Raw genomic sequence first — 10,813 nt, forward strand, 5'->3', positions numbered from 1 at the left:
AACTCTTGCCAAAGCCTGTAGGTACCTAAAAATACTCAGAGCCTAAGTTTTTCAGAGCAGAAGTTCTCCAAGTGTTTATGTTCTTGCCTCTGGGCCTGTGTACTGCTGCTTCCATCTAGGCATCCAAATGCCTAGATCCCTGCCTAAGCCCCAAAGTAATTCACAAACTGTGGGAAGACAGACATTTGGCTGCCTAACTCACATGCAAGGCCCAATCTGGTAGACGTACTTAGAGGTCACCTATCAGATCAGCTCCCAGTCATAATACCAGGGTGGAGGGGAAGAGGTGGTGTACACACCATAACTTTTATCCCAGCAGTTAGATCTTTTACTGGGAACGTGGGAGACTCAAGTTCAATTCTGCCCTTCTCTGCCTGAGGGTGTGAAGGAGTCTCCCGCTGAGCTACTTAAAAGTGCTGTCTAGCCATTGAGCTATGGGATATTCTGATGCAGAGTTCCCTCAGTTTCTCCTGTTGAAGCTGTTGCACTCTGGATATATAATGAAAGAGTGATTGGAACCGGGGGACTGGACACTGAGTTTCGCAACACCCTGATGGACTACAGAGTCACTTTCTCTCCCAGTGACTGATCCACTGTGGATAAATACTTAAATAATCATTAGGCTAGAGAAAGAGAATGACTCCCAACTTTTGCATCAGTGGTAAACATCCCTGCAAGATTCAGAATTTGTAATACCACTCTTCTCACATAAATTGCTTATCACCTAGCTGTTGCTCTAATATTTTTTCCAAATGCAATCTTCTGCTTCTTTAGTGCAAGAACTGAAAACAACTGAGGTGAAAGCTCACTGTGACACTAAGCACCCCTGTATTCACACACAACCCACTAATTTGTACAAAATATGCCTTGTATGGTATCATTTGAAAACTAACAACTCACTGATCATTAATATTCTTGCATGATGTATATACATGGTGAGTCTCAAGAGTTATGGAATATGCTGAAATTATGACTGAAATGTGTGAAAACCAGGTATGTCAGGGGAAGCTGTTAAACAGGTCCTCACTAAACAAAGACATGTGTTTTCCCCAGCTAGGAGTTGCTTCCAAAGTATTTTGAAGGACAAAGAGAATTTTTTTACATATTATGTAAACAGACTCATCAAGCTAACACAGGATGGAGGCAAACCTCAAACTAACACATGGAGGAAAAGACAGCATGGCGTCTACACCCAGCAGGAGAGAGAGAAGCTTGGACTGGGTTTTACTTTTCAAAGGATGCATTGCAAAGGTTTCCTGGTCTAAAAAGACAGGGGAGGGCTGAACCTCAATTGATAAATGATTGTATACAATATTACTGAATGTATATACTTTTAAGCCAGATTTGGGCTGTAGACAGGCTCCTGGGGTCAGAGCTGCTTAAACAGGACTGTCTGGCATAGGGTTGCCAACCCTCCCGGTTTCGCCAGGAGGCTCCTGGAATCAGGGTCTATCTCCTGGAGGCTACTGATGCCAAACCGGGAGACTTTAGGCTGCTAAAAGTCCAGTGGCATAGCGGGGGTAAAGCCTACATGGCCTCGCACTGTTCCTGGAAGTGGGTGGCAGGCCCCTGGCGGGGACCAGGGATCTCCACGCGCTCCCCAAGTGGTGACTCCACAGCTCCCATTGGCTGGGAACTTCGGCCAGTGGGATCTGCAGGGATGCTGCCTGCAGGCAGGGGCAGCACGCAGAGCCCCATGCTTCCTCCCCACCCCTCCCCCCACTGGGGCTGCGGGGACGTGCTGTCCACTTCCAGGAGCAGTGCATGGAGGGGGCAGCGCGCAGAGCCCCCGGCTCCATTTACCTCAGGCAGCTCCTGGGCGGCAGTGCAGTGGGGCTAAGGTAGGCTCTACCCCAGCCCCCTCCCACACTCCAAACCCCTCGGCCCCAGCCCAGAGCCTGCACCCCCTCCCACATCCCTGCCCCAGCCTGGTGAAAGTGAATGAGGGTGGGTGAGAGCAAGCGACAGAGGGAGGGGGTATGGAGTGAGTGGTGCAGGGGCCTCAGGGAAGGGGCGGGGCCTCAGGGAAGGGACAGGGTAGGGGGCGGGGCAAGGTTGTTTGGGTTTGTGTGATTAGACTGCTGGCAACCCTAGTCTGGCACTCCAACACTCATGCTGGTTGTGAGCAGCCCAGGTTGGGAGCTACAGCAGCAAAGCATTGTGTTACAGGCACAACCCCTCACTGGTCTGGGTTACGCCCTGCACTCAACTCTGTGATCGCTAGAGCTGAAATCACTGATAACCTACCAGGTGGTGACCCTTACACCTGCTGTGGGACAGCTTTGTAGTGAAAGAAATTGCACAGGCTGCACTAGCAGGAAGGTTACCCACTATCTGCTGCCAAATCAGCCTCGCAGAAGGTTTACATTATATTGCATTATTCTGTATTGAAACACATTTTGTTTGAATGGGCCCAGTTTACCAAATGATCCAGATCTTGCTGTATGACTGCACTAACCTCATCGTTATTTACCTCTCCACCAATCTTTGTCATTCACAAATTTTATCAGCAGTGAATTTATATTTACTTCCAGATCAATGATGAAAATACTACAAAGAGTTAGGCCTACTACTGATCCCTATGGAACTCCACTACTGTCATTCAATGATGATTCCCCACTGATTACTGTTTGAGATCTGTCACTTAGTCAGTTCCTAATCCATTTAACTCTGTTGATATTGTATGCTAGATATTTTAAATCAGAATATCATGCAATACTAAGTCATAGAATCATAGAATCATAGAATATCAGGGTTGGAAGGGACCCCTGAAGGTCATCTAGTCCAACCCCCTGCTCGAAGCAGGACCAATTCCCAGTTAAATCATCCCAGCCAGGGCTTTGTCAAGCCTGACCTTAAAAACTTCCAAGGAAGGAGATTCCACCACCTCCCTAGGCAACGCATTCCAGTGTTTCACCACCCTCTTAGTGAAAAAGTTTTTCCTAATATCCAATCTAAACCTCCCCCACTGCAACTTGAGGCCATTACTCCTCGTTCTGTCATCTGCTACCATTGAGAACAGTCTAGAGCCATCCTCTTTGGAACCCCCTTTCAGGTAGTTGAAAGCAGCTATCAAATCCCCCCTCATTCTTCTCTTCTGCAGGCTAAACAATCCCAGCTCCCTCAGCCTCTCCTCATAAGTCATGTGTTCTAGACCCCTAATCATTTTTGTTGCCCTTCGCTGGACTCTCTCCAATTTATCCACATCCTTCTTGTAGTGTGGGGCCCAAAACTGGACACAGTACTCCAGATGAGGCCTCACCAATGTCGAATAGAGGGGGACGATCACGTCCCTCGATCTGCTCGCTATGCCCCTACGTATACATCCCAAAATGCCATTGGCCTTCTTGGCAACAAGGGCACACTGCTGACTCATATCCAGCTTCTCGTCCACTGTCACCCCTAGGTCCTTTTCCGCAGAACTGCTGCCTAGCCATTCGGTCCCTAGTCTGTAGCGGTGCATTGGATTCTTCCGTCCTAAGTGCAGGACCCTGCACTTATCCTTATTGAACCTCATCAGATTTCTTTTGGCCCAATCCTCCAATTTGTCTAGGTCCTTCTGTATCCTATCCCTCCCCTCCAGCGTATCTACCACTCCTCCCAGTTTAGTATCATCCGCAAATTTGCTGAGAGTGCAATCCACACCATCCTCCAGATCATTTATGAAGATATTGAACAAAACCGGCCCCAGGACCGACCCCTGGGGCACTCCACTTGACACCGGCTGCCAACTAGACATGGAGCCATTGATCACTACCCGTTGAGCCCGACAATCTAGCCAGCTTTCTACCCACCCTATAGTGCATTCATCCAGCCCATACTTCCTTAACTTGCTGACAAGAATACTGTGGGAGACCGTGTCAAAAGCTTTGCTAAAGTCAAGAAACAATACATCCACTGCTTTCCCTTCATCCACAGAACCAGTAATCTCATGATAAAAGGCGATTAGATTAGTCAGGCATGACCTTCCCTTGGTGAATCCATGCTGGCTGTTCCTGATCACTTTCCTTTCATGCAAGTACTTCAAGATTGATTCTTTGAGGACCTGCTCCATGATTTTTCCAGGGACTGAGGTGAGGCTGACTGGCCTGTAGTTCCCAGGATCCTCCTTCTTCCCTTTTTTAAAGATTGGCACTACATTAGCCTTTTTCCAGTCATCCGGGACTTCCCCGGTTCGCCACGAGTTTTCAAAGATAATGGCCAATGGCTCTGCAATCACAGCCGCCAATTCCTTCAGCACTCTCGGATGCAACTCGTCCGGCCCCATGGACTTGTGCACGTCCAGCTTTTCTAAATAGTCCCTAACCACCTCTATCTCCACAGAGGGCTGGCCATCTCTTCCCCATTTTGTGATGCCCAGCGTAGCAGTCTGGGAGCTGACCTTGTTAGTGAAAACAGAGGCAAAAAAAGCATTGAGTACATTAGCTTTTTCCACATCCTCTGTCACTAGGTTGCCTCCCTCATTCAGTAAGGGTCCCACACTTTCCTTGGCTTTCTTCTTGTTGCCAACATACCTGAAGAAACCCTTCTTGTTATTCTTGACATCTCTCGCTAGCTGCAGCTCCAGGTGCGATTTGGCCCTCCTGATTTCATTCCTACATGCCCGAGCAATATTTTTATACTCTTCCCTGGTCATATGTCCAACCTTCCACTTCTTGTAAGCTTCTTTTTTATGTTTAAGATCCGCTAGGATTTCACCGTTAAGCCAAGCCGGTCGCCTGCCATATTTACTATTCTTTCGACTCATCGGGATGGTTTGTCCCTGTAACCTCAACAGGGATTCCTTGAAATACAGCCAGCTCTCCTGGACTCCTTTCCCCTTCAAGTTAGTCCCCCAGGGGATCCTGGCCATCCGTTCCCTGAGGGAGTCGAAGTCTGCTTTCCTGAAGTCCAGGGTCCGTATCCTGCTGCTTACCTTTCTTCCCTGCGTCAGGATCCTGAACTCAACCAACTCATGGTCACTGCCTCCCAGATTCCCATCCACTTTTGCTTCCCCCACTAATTCTACCTGGTTTGTGAGCAGCAGGTCAAGAAAAGACAAATGCCTTACAAAAATCTAAGTATATTACACCTACACAGTTACCTTTATCAAACTTGTAATCTCATCAAGAATGAAACTGAGTTGTATGACATGACCTTTTTTCCATAAAACCATTAATGATTAGCATAAATTATATTCCTATTGTCTAATTCTTTATCAATTGAATCCCATATCAGCTTTTTGATTTTTTTTCCCCTAATTTGATTTCAGTTTAAGCAGCCTGACATTACTATTTCCAACCCCTATGCTTTGGTCACTGAGGTTATATTATATGGTTCATACTATTTGCATGGCTATAGAAGTGGATCTCTCTATTTGTCTTTGTCTAATCCCTGATAGTCACAACTCAGAGTGACTAATGCACTTGGGAAATCTTAGTACATCTGAGGGCGTTCCTTTACTAGGGTTCCTACTATTGAAGAAGCTTCAGAAAAATACTGTATGAACAGCAGGTTGAGAATTTGCCAGTGAAAGAAAGAATATCCATCTGACTCTTGTTTCTTATTGCTGAAAGCCTGCTCAATGACCATGTCACCTCTTATCTTGGTTTCTGTGATGCGCTCCTCTCCAGCCTCCCTGGATCTCCTCTCTTCCTGCCCCAGCCTATTTAAACTATTACCAGCAAAATCATTTCCAGTCTCATTTTTCTGACCACATCCCCTCTTCTTGAGTTCCTTCAGTGGCTTCCACTTATCTTCAGTTTCAGGTTCCAGGTAGTCCTTATCCTCAAGGCTCTTCACAGTGTCTTCCGTACCTACATTTCTTCTTTCATTTACTCCCTCTCCTGCTCCCTGCTTTTCACTTAGGTATCCTTCAGTTGCTACTTTTGTTTCTTGGGCATTAGTCCCATTTTAATGCCAATCCCTAAAATTGGAATAGCTCCCAAATTAATTTATGTAAAGCACACTCCCTTTCCTCCTTCCAAAACTTCTGAAGATTCATCTATTACAAAGGCATTCTAGCTACAAAGAACACACCCATTATGTGTTTTGTTTTTTTCCACTATTGTATCATACTGTGTTGCATAACCCACTTAGGGTAATCAAGTCCCATATGTCAGAGTAATAACAAGCCACCACAAGGTCAGGAAGGAATTTCTTCTCTCCCCATGTGCAGCCTTCTAAAATTAGCAAGGTGCATTATGTTTTTCATTTTCTTTGGTAGCACCTGGTATGGCCACTGGGCAGGAGTCAGGATACTAGACTTGATGGACCATTAGTCCGATGAGGTAAGACAAGTCCTTTGTTTCTATGTAACTCCTATGAGTGTCCTAATTTTGGTGTTTGTTAAAGCCTACCCCGCAGAGGGAAGAGAGCAAGACTATCACACTTGGATAATACAATAGCTTTTAAAATAAATTTTAAGAAAACTGGACACTAAGAGATTTTCCAAATGTATTTAGAACCAGGTTTTTAAAGGTATTTACATAACAAAAGATGCACATAGGCACCTAGTGGAACTTTCAAAAGTAACTAAGGAGGTTAGGCAACTAGGCGTTATTGAAATCAATAAATATTTTTGCTCTGCATCAGGGAAAAAAAGAGAGATGATGTAGTCATCTGATAACACACTTTCCAATCTACTAATATCTCAGGAGGATGTTGAACAGCAGCAACTAAAGTTAGATATCTTTCAATCAGCAGGTCCAAATAACTTTCACCCCAGAGTTTTAAAAGACCTGACAGATGAGCTCCCTGGAGAATTAATGTTTTCAATAAGTCTTGGAACATTGGGGAAGTTCTAGAAGACTGGAAGAAAGCTAATGTTGTGACAATATTTAAACACAATGAATGGGATGACCTGGCTGATTATAAGCCTGCCAATCTGACATCAGTCCTGGGCAAGATAATGGAGTGGTTGATATGGGACTTGATTAATAAAGAATTAAAGAAGGGTAATATAATTAATGCCAATCAACATGGGTTTACAGAAAATATATCAAGTTAGTTTGACAGGATTTTTTGTGTGTGTGAGATTACAAGTTTGGTTGAAAAAGGTAACAGTGTTGATGTAATATACTTAGACTGCTTTGAGGCTTTTTACTATGTACTGCACAACATTTTGATTTAAAAACTAGAATGACATAAAATTGACAAGATACACTCAGTGGAATAAAAGCTGGCTAACTGATGTCTCAAAATATAATAGTAAACAAGGAATGATCATCGAATAGATGTGTTTCTAGTGGGGTCCCACAGAGATCAGTTATTGACTCTGTGCTATTGAACATATTTATTAGTTACTTGGAAGAAAACATAAAATCATCACTGATAGTTTGCAGATGACAAAAAGTGAGGGGGTGGTAAATAATGAAAAGGACGGGTACTGATACAGAATGATCTCTGGATCACCTGGTAAACTGGACACAAGCAAACAAAATGTGTTTAAAATGCATTTTATGAACAAAGAATGCTGGCCAAACTTATAGGATGGGGGACTCTATCCTGGGAAGCAGTGACTCTTAAAAAGACTTGGGGATTGTGGTGGATAATCAGCTGAACATGAACTTCCAGGGCGATGCTGGCTAAAGGGGCTAATGGAATCCTTGAATGCATAAATAGGGGAATCTTAAATGGAAAGAATAGTAAAATAACCTCTTTACATTTGGCACTGGTGCATCTACTGCTGGAATACTGTGTCCAGTTCTGGTGTCCACAGTTCAAGAAGGATATTGATAGACTGGAGAGGGTTCAAAGAAGAGGCATGACAATGATTAAATGATAGAAATTATGCCTTATAGCAAGGGATTCAAGGATCTCAATTTGTTTAGCTTCAAAAGGAGAAGGTTAAGGTGTGACCTTATTACAGTCTATATGGACCTACACAGGGAACAAGCATTTAATAATTGGCTGGCTCTTTAATCTAGCAAAGAAAGGTATAACATGATTCAATGGCTGGATGCTGAAGCTAGACAAATTCAGACTGGAAATAAGGTGTAAATTTTTAACAATGAGAGTAACCCTTGGAACCATTTACCAAGGGTCACGGTGGATTCTCCAGTCTTGGCAATATTTAAATCGAGATTGGATGTTTTTTCTAACAGATATGCTCTAAGAATTATTTTGGGGAAGTTCTATGGCCTGCATTGTACAGGAGGTCAGACTAGAAGATCATAATGGTCCCTTCTGGCCTTGGAATCTATCAATCAATGGGGGGAGAAGATCAAATGACGTTAAACACTTAAATACCTTTGAGGATCTGGGCATAGGTCCCTCTATGTCTTTTGAAAATCTAGCTCCAAGACCCTCCACTCAGCAGAGAAAACGAACACTGATAGGCTACAGGGGCCTCTTTTCCTCTGAAGAACAAAATGCAGAGACAACTTTACTGAAAGAAAACTATTGATTTAAATTTTGTTTCCAAGTAGGTAAATAGCAAAGGTCAAAAAATTACAAAGGAATGGAGAAAACTTACTTTACTTCACCGGACTCACAGAAGTGAGTGAGATTTATCGAACAGAGCATTTTGTTAGGAAGTGGACAAATGAGGTTTATCCCAGTGCTCAAATACTGTTTTAATAAATAACAAAATGTCTTACTCCAGTGGTTCACATTGGCATGTGGCATTTAGAGTTCACAATGTTTTATTTTTTACACATCTGTGTGCCACTGTGCAAGCAGAAATGAAACTTACTTCTTTTTGGGAGGGGAGGGGTTGTTGGGGCAGGGTGTAACTCAAGCTGTTCCGGCATTGTGCCCCCACACCCGGTCAGCAGGCATTGGTTGTCCATGCTGATAGATTAATTTACACATAATTCCTGACCCAAACAGCATACATGTTAGAGCAACAGACTCACACTTGATTACTGACATGTAACTTACACCGCCTCACCTCTGAATTTGCCTTACTGAGTCCAAAGAAGACAGGTTGTAACTTATACTTAGTCTCAATTTTGAATTGGTTCTGATAAAGTTGCTTAATGGAGCAAGTACTGCTTAATGGAGCAAGGCCTCAGCAGACCTTGGTTCTATTTCCTATTCTGCTACTGGCCTGCTGGGTGACCTTGTGTTAGTCATTTCACCTCTCTGTGCCTCAGTTTCCCATCTGTAAAATGAAAATAGTTATTTGTAAAGCCCTTTAAGATCTACTGATGAAAAGTGCTGTATAAGAACAAGCTATTATTAAGGACTTAGCTCTGTGTGATTCTTACAATGCCAATGGCTTTGAAAATGTAAGTGCTCATGTCTTGTTGTAACAATTCTAGTGACCAGCAAGGGGCAAAAGTGTGTTTAGGCACCCTCCCTGCAGAAATGTTGCTCAGCAATTGTCCATTAGATGGCTTTTCTTAAATGTTATAACACAGTTTTTGTTTCTAGAGTCTGTTTTATTTTGGAGAAGGACCAAGGGCAGAACTGTAGCAGATCCAGCTATGAATCAGTAATTTCTCAACACACAAGAATTCAGGAGATGAAGACAGAGGAATCTAGCGACAGAGGAGATACAACATTACCAGTAAATATATAAAGTACACAGACAATCACCTGTAACATCCTTTATCTGGCAGACCCTACTCCCCCACCTAGAACTTCCATTATAACATTGGGCCAAATCCTCCCATTGCATTTTGCCCTCAACACAGCAGAGCTGTTTTTGCAAAACCTGTGGGGATGGAGGCCCTGCCTCCCTCCCTGGAACAGGCCCTCTCAGGAAGGCAGATTCTAAACCATAAAAGAATCGTTGCACCCTCAAAGTGCTGCGCATGTTACCACTGATAAAAAAAGAACACTCCTGATGCCTAGCAGAGCGCCCCATGCCCCGTCTGCCAACCAGAACTTCATGGAGCTTCCCACAGGCCCATTTTAACCTCACCATTTGCTGAAACACCCATCACTCTTCTTCCCTCTCTGGGCAAGAGAATGGGAATAGCTGATGTTTGGGAAGGATCCTCTTCTTTTTTGCACTGCTACTCACCTGGATGGGACTGAATCTCCAGGGTGTCTTGGGTGCGATCTCTCCCCTTGCTTGTGCATTCCAAGACTCTACTCCAAGTGACTGCTGCTGTCTGCTGCCCCTGCTTAAGTTTCAGCTTTACCACTCCTCATCCTACCTCTACACCCCTCCACTCTTCCCTTCTCTCTTCAGCCTGCCTCTGTACACCCCTGGCTTTGATCAAGCATGCTTTCTTGGTTTGCGTGTACAGTGTGAGGATAATGAATGACTGCAGGGGAGGAAACAAATCAAATGGGCCCACTGAGGACCTAGGACATACCTGAACCAGCTTTGCGAGACAGGTGCGGAGGTCAGATCCTGTGAAGAGCTGAGCATCTCCTGTAGGACGTCAGTGGGAGATAAGGACACACAGCAGGAACAAGCCAGTGGTGGAGACCATTTACTTACACAGATTGAGGGCCTGAAAGTCACCATAACCCTGGCCAAGAAAAGTGCCTAACTCAAGAGGGAAGAGCCCAAAGATAAGTGTGGTGATTGCCAGCAGAATACAGGCCAAGGAATACTCATATGACTGCGGGAACTAACAAGGTACATTATATAGGGCTCAATCATACATCAAAGTGAATAGGCATTGAGAGTACTCAGTACCTTGCAGCACTGGGTCCTACAGCATTGCTTTCATCTAATACGTTCAATATATTCAAGTAATTATTCAGGGCCAGCCTTACGGGTGGGCAACATGCGCTACCTCCCAGGGCACCGTGGTCAAGAGGATGCCGGTGCCTGGGCAGGTTAAGAGGTGAGACCCTGTCGGCTGGGCTCCACTAATGAGTGGCTTTGTTGGCCCACACAGTGTCCTGTCTCAGCAGAGGGGGCGGACAG

Source organism: Eretmochelys imbricata, chromosome 5 (genome assembly GCF_965152235.1).
Source record: "Eretmochelys imbricata isolate rEreImb1 chromosome 5, rEreImb1.hap1, whole genome shotgun sequence".
NCBI classification, from domain to species: Eukaryota; Metazoa; Chordata; order Testudines; family Cheloniidae; genus Eretmochelys; species Eretmochelys imbricata.